Source organism: Hordeum vulgare, unplaced genomic scaffold, assembly GCF_904849725.1.
Source record: "Hordeum vulgare subsp. vulgare unplaced genomic scaffold, MorexV3_pseudomolecules_assembly, whole genome shotgun sequence".
Lineage (NCBI taxonomy): Eukaryota > Viridiplantae > Streptophyta > Magnoliopsida > Poales > Poaceae > Hordeum > Hordeum vulgare.
The window spans coordinates 81,946-98,050 of NW_025422544.1; the positions used below are offsets into that span (position 1 = coordinate 81,946).

The 16,105-nt window shown below is 39.2% G+C and overlaps 1 pseudogene; it reads right to left on the minus strand.

Moving 5' to 3' along the window:
• Window positions 1-5,055: 5,055 nt before the first annotated feature.
• Window positions 5,056-7,635, minus strand: LOC123419638 (annotated as a pseudogene).
• Between the last annotated feature and the right edge of the window lie 8,470 nt (window positions 7,636-16,105).

Below are 16,105 nucleotides of genomic sequence, written 5' to 3' on the forward strand. Positions count from 1 at the left end.
TTATATATATATATATATATATATATACATATACATATATACATATATATATATATATATATATATATATATATATATATATATATATATATATATATATATATATATAGAGAGAGAGAGAGAGAGTCAAAGGTGCAGAATAGTTTATTCTTCACCCGAGATAATCTTACAAACAATTTATAAATAAATTACATTTCAAATAGAAATATTTACATTTATATTGAATCACTACGTAAAATTTTACAAAAGAAAAACAAAAATATAGGTCACAATACCAAAACAAATTGAGTTTATTGTATTTTTTGCACTATTTTTGTATGGTCGTAATTTTACGTGACATAAAATATTTTTACATTGATTATATTTTTTACGGTCTATTTTTACGTTTAAAATAAAACAAAATTTACGGAACGTAAAAGTACGGTGCATTGATGTTAAAATAGAGGGGCTGAAGAATAACTATTCCTCACCCAGGGTGACGAATAGCGCGACCATATATATATATATATATGACAAATTTTATCTACCACCGCTGGTAGTTACCATCATTTGCGTTTGTATATTGTATGTAGTATATTTATCAAATCGAAGAGTATGTATGCGTAGTATATAGTATATAATAATGTTTAGGTAGTACATATACTTTTTTAGTATGTATTATATTTTGTGTATGTTCTTTTTTACGTATAAAAATATATGTATTTCACAAATATATAAAAACTATGGGCTAACTTGTAATTTTTTCATGTAGTATATAATAACCTTTGATGCACTTACAGAGTAGTGTATATAAATGTAAAATTGAAGGAAAGCGCACCTAAATACCATGCTATCTACTGATTTATTATTGTAAAGTTGATAATCTATTTCATCTTTTCTTTTGGGGGGTGGGGAGCAAGGCCAATATTAAGCATGACCCAGGATATCTGCTAACCAACTGAATTGTATGAAGTAGGATGTAGGTAAGATAACTTGTTCTGTAGACTGCTTATTTATATACCGAACTTGAGAACATCAGAACAAGTCGTCCTTCATTTATACACCACACTACAGAACATCGGATCAAGTCGTCCTTCATTTATACACCACACTACAGAACATCGGAGCAAGTGAGTCAATGAATCCCTTAACAAAAATTCAGGGCATCTCTCTGGTGGTCGATTCATCACATAAGTGATCCATTTGAATGATTAGTCAATTGCAAAATTCACCCACTGATTTTTTTGTGTGGCCATAAGCTTGTCCTTGAATGTGAAGACTTATATCCAGGAATGCATATTTAGTTTTATAGTTAAATGTATATTGGACTTGTGGAAAAATCAATAAACCTTTTGAACTTTGGGTTCACATGATCTATGTAGCCAAATTAAGGAAATATTGAACTTACTAATGAATCAAAGTAGAACGTCATATGCTACCTTGTGTTAAAAATAAACTACGTGTACGCAGGTCAAACATCGCATTATCAGGAAAAAGTCTCGTGTTCTAACGAAACTAGACAATTGGCAGTCACATTTATCAAGCAAAAAAACTTGATTAATTAAGACAAAAGAAGTATATGTTCACTTATAAGACAAGATTGTAGATTTCATCGCCTATTTGCTCATCTATACAAAAAATCACCTCACGGTATACCAATGAAATGAAGCGTTGAAGAATTAATGGTGCATATATAATTTTCCGCTAACCCTTGGTTGCATTAGCTTGTCTGAATCTGCTGAAATAAATACGTGTCCGCTGTCTCATTATCCTCGCTAGTGATATACATCCATCATGATCTTGTCTAGCGTTCAAGTTTTCGTTTTTTTTATGACTTCCTGACCATATCTTTTCCTCCATGTCTAGTAGGACCATATGCATCACAACACCATAGCATTAACAAGAAAACTCATCAGTTTGAGTGATAGCATGGAGCTCTCATGCTAATAAATAGATTAAAAAATGGTGACGTGCCTTCACCATATGACAGGAAAATTTGCTAGTGGGAGGCAGATATTTACAAATAGAGGATCTGTGCATATACCTTATCCAAAAATTGTCTTGTGTGTAATGAATCGATCTGATGGGAAGGACGAATCAAATAAGGCCAATGGTATTTGTTACTTTTTTATGGACGATTTCTCAAAAGAAATAACTTAAGGTAGTATGTATGTTTGTTAGAAGATCCGAGTTGACAAGCATGCTGAGTGAATATATCTTCCACCAGCAGGTGAATATAACATATGAAAATCTCTTTTGGCTTGTTCAATATATAAACATTTTAGGCTGTCAAAACTAACACTAAAATAAATCATGCAATACCAAACGTTGGTACGTTAACATCAGGCTGAAGTTTTCACAATGTCCTTGTAAGAATTGATAGCGTCATTTGTTTATGTAAAGTGCATCAAATATTAATATATGCAGTTAACATGCGAATATACTATATAAATCTAATAGGGAGAAGTTGGGGATGTGTGTGTGTGTGTGTGTTTATGTGTGCACACACACGCGTGTATTGTGGGTGAGGGGAGGGACGGACAAATACAACAACATTAAAATAAGATCAAGTCAAGAAACAAACCATAATTGGCAAGACACTTAACAATAGATGTCTTTGGTATAAGTGCACGAAAGTCATCGCAATGAATGCTAGTGGATAGACTAACAACCGAGCATCCACTAGGAAAATCCTGAAAATGTAGGAACTTATTAGCAATGCGTAACTACGATAAAATTAGCCGAACATCCACGGAAGTCACCTTGTTATTGCTATTCTTTAATAATATGGCTGCATGCATCTATTGATGTAGAGGCCGGGGGCTTTGTTCCTCTTCCAAAAAAAGAAGTCTACAGTTCCGTGTGGACAAAAAACACTAATTCCTAGGCTATTTTTTCGAAAAATCAAGAAGCAACCCCTGGCTATGGGAGGGCGCAAAGGAAGCACATGAAGCAAGTCATGGATGACGTGGACGTCGTCGAGCCCGTGGCGGCCGGCGTAGCTGCTGCTTTCTTCGACAGTGGGGCATAAGGAAGGTGTCGCGTTGCGAGGGACGCACGCCACCGCAACACCCTCCTCTTGATGGCGCCGGCGCCCTCCTCTTGATGGCGCCGACGAGGAGACACGGTTAACATACGTCAGCTCCCTCTCTCCTAGGCCGCTGCTCACCACGACGAGAACACGCAAGAGGCGGTGCGAGATGCACGGGCACTTTGGCGCGACTCCCCAAGGCCAGCAGCAAAGGCGACGCTGGACTCCCTCCTCCTCCAGCCCCGACGAGAGGGGTGGCGCGACTCCCCCAATGCCAGCATCGGAGGGGCGGGGGAGTGCGACAACAACGTCGCGGGCAGCACGACGGCGTGAGATCCTCCTCCAGCCCTGACGAGCTCCACGGTGAGAATCCCCACGGCTAGCAACAGAGGTGTCGTGGGACTCCGGAAGCAACGACGTGCGCAGCATGGCTGTCTCAGAGCACCATGTCGGACCTAATGGCCTAGGGGAAGCGACCTTCCAGATCCCAATGGCGTGGGGAGGGTAAGTGGAGTGTATGGAGAGTGAACTGCCGGATGTCTAGGGTTTTCCCGATTCGGGTATTTAGTGCGATCCGCGAAAAACTTAAGCATTTTGACTGTGCAAAAAAACAAACGCCAAACATCACATCGGAATGTTATGCTTATTTTTTTTACCAACAAAGCACCGCTATCCTATATCACATGAAAATTGACAAGCACACTTGCCGCACTAATATGACCATCTAAAAGATATTCAGAATTTTGAGAATTTATTTACTGTTTATTTTGATTTTACTGTTCATTAGATAGCATATGCTCGCAGAGCTAAAAATCCGCATCCGCCATCATGAAGCTTTCTTGGTAGCTCAAATCAAAATCCAACTATGCTAATATTTCAAGCCCAACTATGCTAATATTGAAGTGTCATTCATGGTTCGAAGTCCAATAATGCACCTCGTCCTCTGGCACCTGCTTGCTCATTCATGAAGTTCACTTGGTTTTTAGCTCGTTTGCTATTTCTTACTGTACTGTCATGGCCATAGGTTTTATATATATTTCAAAATAAGTTGTGCACCTCAACAAGTAAAATATCACAAATGAAAAAAGTGTAATTTTAAAAAAATGAAGAACTTGCAAAAATAAGCGTGGATTTGAAAAATATTTACAGAATTGAGAAAACTTCATGAATTTTTAAAAAAGAGGGTTGAAAATTCTTCATGCCTGAAACAAATTAGTGGGTTCCCCAGATTTGAAAATAATTTCTGAATTGAATAATAGTATGTAAAAGTTCGTGGGTTTCAGAATATTTCACAAAATTTAAAAATAGTTGACGGATTAAAAAAAGGTTCATTGACTTTTACGAATATGAAGAGTTCATGGATTTAAAAAAATCAAGAATTTCAGGAAAAAGAGTTCATGAATTTGGAAAAAAAGATCACGAATTAGGACAGGATTTCAAATTTGAAATAGCTCACAAAATTGTAGCAAATAACAGAGGATAAAATAAAACAAAAAAATAAGAAATCTAACAAACCTTCTTGAATTGCACGATTAATAGGTTTCCAAAACTTCCTATAGAAAACCAGGAAAACCCCTCAATAGAAAAATGGGTGAAACGTTCTAAAAGGTTCCCGAAACCAGTGAGAAAGAAAAAAAATGTGAACGCACTGGGGGGTGTGCACCTTCTTACGAGAGGCATTGAACCACGCTTAAGGCACCATATAGTGAGGCATGCAGTCTCCGGTGAGGGCAGCATACTGGCTCGAATCGAATGTGTAAGTTTCTATTCAGATTCACAGAGATATGACTCTGTACGACGAGGAGTGACGATTCGGTAGGTTTCATTAGCATATACTTCCTCTATACCTGAACAGGGCGGGCCGGCAAAATCCGGGGCCCTGTGCGGAACGAAAAAATGAGGCCCTATCTCATAAAAATATGAACTAACGAGCAATTATAATGTATATATGTCTCGCAGAAAAAATTATAATGTATATAATATAATATCTTACATAAAAATTGGACATATAAAAAAGTCATACCTATGCAACTCCCGATTGCTATTTATTTGAACATCCTCATTCTTGCGGTATTCTTTGAAATAAAATCTTCAATGATATCCTCGTAATCAATCTTCTCCAAGACTTCACTCTCAAGTGCTATTGTGGCCAAATCATTGAGTCTTTGTTGTGTCATAGTAGTACGCATATAGGACTTCAATAGTTTCAATTTACAAAAACTTTTTTCTGCTGTCACAGGAATGGTCAACAAAACTCTATATGCAATACTTGCATTGGGAAAACAATCATGCCTCTTTAAAAAATTCAGAATTTCAACAGGTCCGATATTTTCTTTTGGCATGAAATTTTGTAGAAACTTCAACTCAACAAATAGTTCATTGGCATCAATATCAGATTGTTTATCCTTCATAAGGGAAGCCTCAAGATTAACACAAGAAGATGTCAAACTATCCTTATCCAATGAACGCAATGTTTCAGAGGTAAATAAGAAATCAAATATTTTCTGGTAACCTTCATATTGCTCAAATCTCCTTGTGAGTGAGGAAATTGCTTGATCAACAACACGTATGAAATAGTTGACTCTAAATGATTCCTGTGCAGACTGTGGGGCAATATTTGTGTCATCTGGGTTCTCATCAAACTGTTTCTTTCTTTTAATTTCTCTTCTTTTACGAAATGTTGCATCAATATTCATCTCAAGTGCAATTTCTTTGGCTATCTGCAATGCTTCTAAAAAACCAGTTTCTCTGTACCCCTCAAAGAAAGAAATAAGCCCTTTCACTTTCTCAATTGCAACATCAATAAGCATATCCTTTGTTTGCAAGTTCTTGCTTACTAAATTAATAGCAGACAATACCTCATACCAAATGACTATTGCCACGATAAATTCATACTCTCCAAGTTCATTGTTTGCCAAACCTAGAGCCTCACTGCTTGCCTTTGGATCACTATCAATTTCAGATACCTGAAATTAAAATAAAGTTCATAAATGTTATGGTTGGACTAGTCAAAGTATGAATGAATTACATCATTAACAATATGAACATATTGGTTACCTGAAGTAGAGCCTCACGAATATCTGAACATTGAAATCTAATTGGTTTAACACTTTCAACACGACTCTCCTAACGCGTAGCTGACACAGACTTGAGAGTCAATCCTGATATGTTTTCTTTCAAAATATGCCATTTCTTAGTAGAATTTGCAAAAATTGTATAGATGCGTTGGATGATCCCAAAAAAGTCTTTTGCTCTACCACAAGTCTTGGCCATATCACAAAGTGTTAAATTAAGGCTATGACAACCACAAGCACAATAAAAAGCTCTAGGATTTACATTCAAAAGTTTTCTTTGTACCCCTTGATGTGTTCCTTTCATATTTGATCCATTATCATAACCTTGTCCTCGCACATCATTTATATCAAGATCAAGAAGTTTTAGCTCATTCTGTAGCACCTCAAAAAGTCCTTGGCCAGTTGTATCATTTACATCAAGAAATCCTAGAAAAGACTCTTCTATGCAAACTTGACTTGAAGATGAATCCACATATCTTATAATTAAACACATTTGCTCTTGGTGACTTGCATCAGGGGTACAATCAAGTATGACAGAAAAATACTTTGCGCTCTTTATTTTCTTGATAATTTCAGACCTAATACAAGAAGCAAGCAAGTGTAGCAATTCATTCTGCATCTTATGATCAAGATAATGAGCATGAGTTTCTTCATTTGTAATACGACGAACATGCTCCTGAATAATGGGGTCAAATTCAGCCAACATCTCTACCAAACCCAAGAAATTACCATTGCTATCTTCATACAACTTGCCGTTAGTACCACGGAATGCTAGATTATGCTTGGTAAGAAATTTCACAATGCAAACAATTCTGAATAATACCTTTCTCCAATGGTCCTTCTCTTTCTCAAGTTGTCGTTGAGCTGTTTTATCAATAGTTTGATGTTTTTTCAATCTACTACGCAACTCATACCAATTAGTCATACTCAAAACATGATCCTCACTTGTCTCATGGTCTTTTAGTCTATTGGTCATATGTGACCAATCATTACAGCCCTCATTTGCCAATTGACCTTTCTGATGACTTTTTCTAAATAACTTACAAGCAAAGCAAAAGACTCTATCAAGTTGTTTAGAATAGACAAGCCAGTCTCTATCACAACACTCTTTATTTGATAGAAATCTAGTATAGAATAATGTGATAAACCTTTTACGATATCTATCTTTAGGACCTTTCTTAATTGAATTGTCTCTTTTTGGACTAAGATATCAATCTGTTTAGAATCAAGAGAATTCCAGTTTCTTGGATCAAATATATCTGACTTAAAAGAATCATCAACATCCTCACGAGGTGAACTATTCAAGTTAACATCAATATGATCTTCCTCTACCTTCATATTATCTGTCTCTGTCTGACCATCTCTATCATCATTGTAAGGAACAATTGCAAGTGCAAGGGTAGAAGGATCAACAGACTGATTACCGGATAACACTTGCGGTGGTTTTTTTCTAACAAATTTGTCCATGCCGCCTTTATAAGATTTATTAATTAAATTTTGTTCTTCTGCTTTTTTCTTGCGCTTATAGGCACCAGACTGATGTTTCCCCATGATGACTCAAATCTATATTATTGAAATACAATATTAAAAAGATGAATAAAATGAAATTGAAGTTATACAATAGCATGATGGCACTTAGACGAACTGTCTAACTCACCTAGTTTTGGGTCCTGCACGGATGAACTGGGATCGATCCGACGAGACGACGAGTCTCGGCGGCGGCCTGAATTGGATCGCGGGATCGATCTGATGAACAGATGAACTGATCAGTGATGATGCGAACGACGAAGGCGACGAGCACCTGAGTACCTGACGACGAGATATTATTTATTGATTTTCTTACCGAAGCCTGATGCTGATGGAAAAACGTTTTGGCGACGGCGACTCGGCGAACTGCGAGCCGCGAGCACCAGTTCCTCAGAATCCTCACGTTTCGAGATCACGTGTTTTAGCGAGCGAGAGCGATCTCCTGTTTTGGCGAGCGAGAGCGATCTCCTGTTTTGGCGAGCGACAGGGGCGAGGCGGCGAGCGATTGCTGGATCACGGCGTCGTGCCTGCCTGCCTGGATCGATCGTACTATCCTTGTATGATAGTATCCTAGCGCTATACGGCTGTAGGCTACAGCCTGTAGCTAACACAGGCCCAGGTCGCTCGAGGCTCTGTGCGGGGCTGCGGGCGCCCACTGGCCCACTGGCCCAGGCGGCAGGCGCCTAGGTCCAGCGAGCGAGCGACGCCCAGATCGATCGCACGCCCACGACGCCAACATCCAGCCAATTTTCCTTTATATACAACTATATATATATATATATATATATATATATATATATATATATATATATATATATATATATATATATATATATATATATATTTTGGAGGCCCCCAAAATCGTGGGCCCTGTGCGGGCTGCACATGTGGCACCACTGTGGGCCCGGGCCTGTATTATTCAATCACATAAGTGACCCATTTGAATGATTATTCAATCGCAAAATTCACCCACTGATTTTTGTGGGTGGCCTTAAGTTTGTCCTTCAATGTGGAGACTTATCGAGGAATGCATATTTAGTTTTATAGTTAAATGCATACAGGACTTGTGGAAAAATCAATAAACCTTTTGGAGTTTCGGTTCACATGATCTGTGTAGCCAAATTAAGAAATATTGAACTTATTAATGAATCAAAACAGAACGTCATATGCTACCTTGTGTTAGAAAACAACTAGGTGTACGCAGGTCAAACATCGCATTATCAGGAAAAAGTATGTGTTCTAACAAAACTAGACAATTGGCACTCACATTTACCAAGCAAAAAAAAAACTTGATCAAATAAGACAAAAGAAGTATATGTTCACTTATAAGACAAGAATGTAGATTTAATTGCCTATTGGCTCATCTATACAAAAATTTACCTCACGGTTACAACTTGAAAACCAAGACATGTGGCAATACGAAAGCATTTTTACCAATGAAATGAAGCATTGAAGAATTAATAGCGCATATATAATTTTTCGCTAACCTTTGGTTGCATTAGCTTGTCTGAATCAGCTGAAATAAATACTTGTCCACTGGCCCATTATCCTCGCTAGTGATATACATCCATCATGATCTTGTCTAGCGTCCAAGTTTCGTTGTTTCCTGATGACTTCCTCACCACATCTTTTCCTCCATATCTAGTAGGACCATATGCATCACAACACCATAGCGTTAACAAGAAAACTCATCACTTTGAGTGATAGCATGAGCTCTCATGCTAATAAAAAGATAAAAAATGGTGACGTGCCTTCACCATATGACAGGAAAATTCGCTAGTGGGAGGCAGATATTTACAAGTAGAGGATTTGTGCATATACCTTCTCCAAAAATTGTCTTGTTTGTAACGAACCAATCTGATGGGAAGGATGAATCAAATAAGGCCAATGGTATTTGTTACTTTCTTATGGGTGATTCCTCAAAAGAAATAACTTAGGTAGTATGTATGTTTGTTAGAAGATGCGAGTTGGCAAGCATGCTGAGTGAATATATCTTCCACCAACAGGTGAATATAATATATGACAATCTCTTTTGGCTTGTTCAAAATATAAACATTTTAGGCTGTCAAAACTAACACTAAAATAAATCATGCAATACCAAATGTTGGTACATTAACATCAGGCTAAAGTTTTCACAATGTCCACGTGAGAATTGATAGCGTCATTTGCTTATGTAAAGTGCATCAGATATTAATATATGCAGTTAACATGTGAATATACTATATAAATCTAATAGGGATAGGTTGGCGATGTTTGTGTGTGTGTGTGTGCGCGCGCGCGCGCACATGTATGCGCGCACACACGCGTTTATTGTGGGTGAGGGAAGGGACGGACAAATACAACAACATCAAAATCAGATCAAGTCAAGAAACAAACCACAATTGTCAAGACACTTGACAGTAGATGTCTTTGGTATAAGTGCATGGAAGTCATCGCGATGAATGCTAATGTATAGACTAACAGCCAAGCATCCAATAAAAAATCCTAAAAATGTAGGAAATTATTAGCAATGCGTAAGTACGACAAAAGAGCAATGGATAATGGCAATACGGAGACAACATGATAAATGAGATCAAAAGGTCCGAAGATAAAACCATAACATCCAAAGATCAAAAGGTTGGGGATGTGTGTGTGTCTGTGTGTGTCTGTGTGCGCGTTCGCATGCACGCACACACATGCGTCTATTGTGTGTGTGTGTGGGGGGGGGGGGGGGTGAGTGACGAACGAATACAACAGCCTCAAAATCAAATCAAGCATATACATGTCAAGAAAGAAGGCATCATTGGCAAGCCACTTAACACTAGACGCCTTTGGTTCAAGTGCAAGAAAGTCATCGCAAATGAACATTAGGGGATATGCAAAATTACGACAAAAATAAAATGGCAAATGGATATACAGAGACAACATGATAGACGAGACTGAAAGGTCATAAGATAAAACTATAAAAGTAACCATCAACTGCTGCCAACTCGGCCACAAATTAAATATCCACCCGAAATTTTTTGACTGTCATGACATCAGCAGTGACACCAGTGTCCAATCATAACCAATGCTTCTTTACTTGAGCATAAAGAGCCCAAGAATAATAAGCATTGCATCTTTTTGTGAGAGCGATTGCACCTGGTATAGATCATATTTTATACTGAACTAATATTTCAATATCTCCATATAGCATTAATTGATATTCTATATACCACTGTACTTCAATTATATATCATATTGTTTGACTCGAGATTTAAAACAAAACACAAAGATATCCATTTAGGAAAACAGAAATTATAAAGAAATTATATTGTACTACGTCAAATACAATGCAACTCTCGCACTAGTTCTCTTTGACCCGAGTGATCTCTCTAATGGTAAGAACATCAACAGCATGCCATAAAATCAACTACAGCCAAAATATGTCGTAGAAAATATAGTTAAATTCAGTCAATAGCAAAATGCACCCACTGAAAAATTGCAAACAACACATTCAACCATTCAAGCCAATAATGAAACAGTAAGAAACCTCATATTCTACTGAACAGAAATAGTAAGAAACCTATAATGTAAAACAATGGGACTTCAAAAATAACATCAAGATATATCTGTTGGTTTTGTTTAAATATAAGTAATAATTCTACATGCCTATAATTGCTGGTTCTTCACACTGGTAACTACACTCATTCTATATTGTAGCTACAGCCTTTAGAACTATACTGCTACAATCTGGCACAACCACAAATTGAGAAGACAATAATCTAAAACTGCAAACTCAAGTTTTCATGTTAACTCAAGAATTGAATACTACTCCCTTTGTCCCGTAATATAAGAGCATTTTTTACACTAATCAACTAGTGTAGTGTCAAAGACGTTCTTATATAATGGACGGAGGGAGTATTATCGAAGGCATTAGAAAGAAAAGATCCGAATTACTAAATTTCATAGAATGGGACTATAAAAAAATGATGCTAACAGTAGAAGTTTGTTGGATCAAGGCGATACAAACAAATATAGAAAGCATACATTAGAAAGGATAAAACTGCCCACACTATAAATTGAAACATTCCAAATTCCAGCATGACTAGTATATATATTCTAACATACATATAACATCTACATAATTATATCAAATATAAAAATGCAACTCCGGAAGTAAAAATGAATAAATGAGATGACTACTCCAATCCACTGGACAGAAACTGAAAGTCTAGCATGGAAGTGGACGAAGAAATCGTCATGGCATCTAGCGAGAGTAAAGTATCTTTATAAACAAAAAGAGCAAACAATGAAATGCGGATGCATATATAGTTTTTCCAAACCTTTGCTTCAATTGAAGTGTGTGAATCGTCTAAATCAACTAAAACATTCAGCTACCTATTAAAACTTTAAAATCAGGTCTATGTAGCGAGAGTAATGCATCTTTCTTTACTTATAAAAGGAAGCATCAATCAAATGTTGATGCATATATAATATTTTCCAACATGTGAATCTTGTAAATCACACACCTATCCTGCACAACACGGCTTTCCAATCTCCCTTGACACGAGCATATCTCCAGTGCTGACACATCTGATTTTTTTTCTCTTATGATGCTTCCTGTTCACATATCTGCCCCCATGTCTGCATTTCTGCATCACAATGTTCAGAAAAAGAGAAAAAACTTGTCAATAGGTTGAGTGGCACCATGCCAAGATTTTATTACAGTGGTTTAGATCAACAAAAGAACATGCTCTTACAAAGAGGGAGTTCCAAACCAAGAAGAATGCTGGGAAGCAAACCACAAATAGGCTTGGCTGGGACATCAAAGACACGGACATGACAGCTGTTGGATGTAATCGTCGTGTGCTGGCATAAGGAGGAAGGGGGAGGTGGAGGGGCTTAGTCTACACAAGGAACATCAACGTGTGGGGGGCGGCGATCGATCATGAGGAAATATCAGAGGGGTGGCAAATTTATAGGTGAGATCTCGTAGGACTTGGCCGCCGATGAGCGAACGAGGAATGCGGGGAGGCGTTGGATGTGGGCACGAACCATGTGAGGTGCGCGAGAGGAAGCTGCAGCCGGTGGATCGGAGCTGGGTGGATTTCCACACGAACGAGAGGAAGGGGGAGAGAGATTAAGGGAGGAGGAGGCTGCGCGTGCATGAGGTGAAGCGGCGGCCATTAAACGATTGCATCGTTTGGGGAGAGGGTTATTCAAGGAGTGCCTGATTTCAAGGAGTCTTCATCGGGCGTCTACATCTAGATTGACCAGATTTCCATACGTTCCAGATTTATTATGAGGAAAGAGATGTGATGAGGTGAGAATAAGATCCGTCCACCTAAGGCAGGGATATCTTCTCAAATAATTTGGTATGTATTCGACCAGAATTCCTAAGATATTGCAAAGGGAGTTGATTTCTCTCGCCATAAAATTTGTTGTTACGTTTCCTAATGGGTAGTACACCATACGTGGAATATGTTGTTCCGTTTCCTAATGGGTAATATATATTATTTCCTAATTACTAGTATTGTAACATCAGATGCATACATATATACTACCTGAAGCATACTACGTACCTGGTCAATGGATTCAGCCATTTTGTTTGATTCGGAGTATGTTCAATACGGTGCATGACGTACGGCCATCCGTTCAAGCTTCAGTTTCGGACCTGCAGGAGAAGCCGTGGCACTAGGAACGATTAGATTAAGCAAGCACCAGGACGACCTCTCGTACAACCAGAATGGCCTTCATGGCAAAGAAGAACCCTAAGATGGCGTCACCGGCCTCGTCTTCGTCTCCGACAGGGACCGCGGCCTCGAGACGCCCTGCCACTGGCCAGGTGCTCAAGGTGCTGAGCCTGCTGGGCGACATCTACGGCGTCGACGGATGGAGGACAGCGGCTGCATCGCCGGCGGCTTCACGGTGAACGGCGGGCGCCGCACCGTCGGCCACTCGCTCGTGTACCGTGGTGTCCACCAAGGAGCCGGCCAAGACACGGCGCACCCCGTGGACCGTGGTGTACTACCGTGACGGCAAACACGTGACCGTTTCGAGTAGTCATCATGGACATGCAAACACGTACGATGCATGCTACTTGTGCGTCCAAAACCGAACCGAACGAAGCTGAGTTCACGACTGCGTGCGTGCTCCAGGTTCGTCATATAACATGACACTGCTGGTGCTGCATGCCACGCAGCGCACGTAAATTGTGTCATCCCGCATGAATAAGTGTTTCTTTGTCGGCCGTTTTGACGGTGGGTGGAGGTGGCGGTGACGGCGGCGGGGTGGGAGTGGGAGATGAGGAGGGGAATGAGAATCGGAGGAGGGGATGGGTCTCTTGGTCTCTTGGGATTCCAATTTCCGTTATTTTTTCTCTTTTCATTTCGTTTCATTCAAAAATTTTGGGCTTTTGTATTTTAAGGCCTCTTTGGCATGAGAGAAATTTTAGGCTCATCGAGATTTCATTTTTCTATTTTCTTTTAATAAATATAATATATTCATCCTTATGAACGCACACACACACATTCTATTCTTATGAGCATCTTTGAAAGACTCAGCCCGCGTATCACCATCGAGATTTCTAAAGTCGCCGTGACGGAAACGTCTCTTTCCACCGAATACGTGCCGTCGGAAATCATCCTAAAAAAAGAAAAATCTCTATCTAATAATAAAGAGGCTATTGCTTTCGTCGGAAAACCCACCGCGTCAGTTTTGTAAAATAGTCCCTGTGTTTTCCAATATTCAACCCGTTGTCTTCAATAAGTGAAGGAAAAACGGTTCGCTTTTTTGGGCAACCCTCCGTACACGTTCGTTTGGCCGCAGATCGAGCAGATCCGGCGGCGGTGGTCCCGGTCCGATTGGGACACGACGGAGGACGACGACGGCAAGGCTCCGGGAGGCGAGGCGGTCCCGATCCGATTAGGACACAACGGAGGAGGACGGAGGGCGACGACGGCAGAGCTCCGGGAGGCGAGGAACGGCGGCAGGGGCAGGGCTCTTGAAGGGCACCCGCTCACACCGGCGTGTGGAGAGGAGGTAGGTCGCCCCTCCTTGCAGACGCACGGACGAGGGTCTCATGCTGGGAGGCCTCGTGAAACCCCCGCGGGAGACTCCAGACTCTGCAGTAGCATCTCTATTATGTAAATAGATGGCTGTACATAAATAAATCATGTCTGTTGTTATCAGGATGCATCTCCTGTTGCACACGTGATGTGCTAGAGAACTTCTGCCCTAGCGTTATTTCGTAGCAATCGCCGTGAATTTTGGACTGATTTTTGTATGTAACTGTGAATGTTCTGTTAGACAAAACTATCATCAATCTATTACCCTGCAGTTGTTGCCTTATCTAAAAGAGCGCTGACCAGTTCTCCCATGGTAGTTATGTTTCTGCTAATACTGGTTATTCAACTGATCTGCTAGAGGCGATGTTTAAAATAAAAATTTATCAGAACACCATTATTACTGCTGCCAAATCCATATTGAGATGGATGTCCAAGTAAAAAAGATTCGAAATCATTGCATTGTGATGGATATTTACGTCAAAAAGTTGCAAGTCATCCCCATGAAACTTAGCATCTGATGTTTAACATAGGTTACTGTCATTTGCCAGTTTGAAATTCACTCTTGTCAGTGAGATACTTCTTTTACTTTGCATCTCATGTTGTACCTTGATAATTGTCATTTAACATTTTGAAATTCACTCCTGATAGTGAGACACTTCTTTTACAAAATCAGTTAGATACTTCAAACAGAGGATAAGGCATGCTAATAGAAATTTCTGAATTGGATTTTACCACCAAAACGTGTTGCATAATAAGCCTCAGTGGACATCGTTGCATTGCGTCATTAGTTTCAAGAACTGGTGATCCTATGAATTTGTCTCCAAAGCGTTGAGCTTAGTAAGAAATGACACAAATTGTCAACTATAAGTGCAGGCTGCAAGAGAGGAAGTGAATGGGGAGAGGCAACAGCGGGCCATCATCAGGTGGCATTAAGCAACGGCCTTAGGCACGTCTAAGCCAAGGTGGGTGGTTGTGTCCACAACATGCTTTGACTGTAATTATCTAAGAAAAATCACATGGTAATCTTCTGTACATATTGATTATTTATGATCACGTAGGGTCGGAGTTTTTTGACTGCAATTATCTCAGCACGATCACAGGCTAATCTTTTTAATTTAGTTAATCTTAATTATGTAAATTACATGATGTGCTCATGCGCATTGTTAAAGTAATATCCATGCGCTCTATTTTTTCATTCTGAATTTCCTTCATGCACCACCGTATATGTTTCTTGTGATTTTCCACAACTTCCGTTCTTGCTATTTTTAGTTCTTGATCTGGATAAATGAAGAAGCGGCTAAAATTCGGTACATGGTGATTTATGTAGTCGAGAGATTGTGTCCTAATATTATTATTTTAATCCAAAATTTGTTCAGTTGGATTCGATGAATAGATAGATAGATAGATTGCGCAAGGGGAGCTATGGGGGTAGATTGACAGCAATATAAGCAAGCAGGAAATTAAAG